Here is a 1,972-nt window from a genome sequence, read left to right on the forward strand (position 1 = left end):
TTCTTGGAACTCCAGTGGTTCCTTCATTGGATGGATATGAATCTCGACCAGGTATTGGGAATGCGAGAAGCAGTACATTGGTCAGATAAATATCTACAACAAAATCTTTAAGGGTACGTCAACCTTTTATTTCTAGTTGAGTAGGAGCATTGGTTACATATTTCTCTTTGCTGCATGATATTAGCTGGGCTCATTTTCATGCCATATAAAAAATACATTTAGTTGTAACCGTGTTATGCTCACTTGTTTTATGAAAATCTTGCATTTTTGTTGTTTTATTTGTCTTTATTAAGTGAACAAGATACGTAATCAACTACTAAACATTCTCTTGAACATAACAACTATCACCTTCCTATCCTATTTGTCCGAAATCACTTTTTAGAAAACAATTCCAATTTTAGCTGTCTCAGTCAAACAGCAACCGCCCAATATGATCAACTCGAAGCAGTTCAGCGACTCGACCATCCATCTCCAACAAATCAACCTTTATTCTAAACACAAGCTCTTCTTCAGTTACATCTTATATAAGACCATCCACTCCCAGTCGCTCTTCATCAACTACAACTATTAGATTTCGTGCCCCCAAATTAGGGTTATTTTTGGAAAATATTGTTTCATTATTTTCACGTGATTTTATTGAAAAATATTGTTTCCTTATTTTCAAATGATTTTATTGGAAAAATATTATTTCCTTTAATCCACATTGTCTTTTATATTATTTCCATCTTCATGATATTTTTAGGGTTTGGTATGTCTCTATAAATATGTGGCTTTTCATTTAGTTTAAGTGAAACTTTATTGCTGAATTCTAGTATTCTCTCCACATATTGTCTTTAATAAAACATCGATTCCTCTACTTATCTCTCTTCAGTTTCTTTACTTTAATCTTGTTTTCTTCGTTGTGATCATATATATTTCATATTGTCCATTAATTAAAATTCTTGCATCGCCTTCGGGTTCAACAAGTGGTATCAAAGCTAGGCGGCAAGTTCTTTATGATTTGATTGGGATTTTTCAGATATGACTACATTGAAGTATGAGATTCCGCTACTGGATCGCAATACAAGATTTTCATTGTGGTAAGTAAAGATCAGGGTTGTGTTGGCACAGATGGATGTAGATGATGCTTTGTTGACTTTTGATAAAATGCCAGCAAAATGTACAACGAAGGATTCGGTTTAAGAACCGTCGGGTTCGGTTCGGGAGATTTGCCCAACCCTACATTTAATGACATGATGTATTTAAATAAACATCATATGGCTTTTATATAAATTGTGGAAGCATCCTTATGAAGTTTATTGACCAATTCAACAAATTTGAACAACTCCCAATTATATAAATATGAAGACTCTCTGCATATGTGTGGGGTAATTTAATGAATAGTCACTCAACATTATTATAGGTTACTATTTGCTCAATGATATCCAAAAAGGTATTCGTTGCTCAATGAGCTTTGCTATATGTTACTATTTACAATGAAATTGCAAGTGGAGGGTAAAGTTTTGGATGACTACTACTTGTTTTTGTCTGGAAATTATGGGAATTCTTGCATTGATATTCGTTCCACTTGATTGGTTTTTTCTGAGTGATTAAGATGTATTTGGTGGAGAGTAGAGGGGGATGTTAAGGCACATGGCCTGCGATTTTGATAATCCTGGAGACGCTTGGTTGGATTCACCCTCGATCGAATTCAATATTCTTCACAATTGGAATGAACTCTAGTTCAATTTTGTTGGGTGGCTTTTGGCTCCTAGAGGAAATTCACTAAAGCGAGTGGAAGCCACTACAGGATGCCGCGCGTGTATATTAGAGGAGAGGGTTCAAAAAAGACTTCGACAAGGTAATGCAAGTGCTCCCCCTATATGATGCATTTTTGTGGTGTTATAAGTATTTATAAAGACTAATTCTGAATAGCTATATATTTGAATGAAAACCTGTTAACGATGCACACAACAAAATGGCAAAGAAAAAG

The 1,972-nt window shown here is 34.7% G+C and overlaps 1 long non-coding RNA gene across 1 annotated transcript; it reads left to right on the forward strand.

The window, feature by feature from the left end:
* Positions 1-1,972, forward strand: LOC111379522. Its single transcript, XR_002700056.1, has 2 exons — positions 1-113; positions 1,019-1,972. It is a non-coding gene; the product is annotated as an uncharacterized LOC111379522 (long non-coding RNA).

Source organism: Olea europaea, unplaced genomic scaffold (assembly GCF_002742605.1).
Source record: "Olea europaea var. sylvestris unplaced genomic scaffold, O_europaea_v1 scaffold19987, whole genome shotgun sequence".
NCBI lineage: Eukaryota > Viridiplantae > Streptophyta > Magnoliopsida > Lamiales > Oleaceae > Olea > Olea europaea.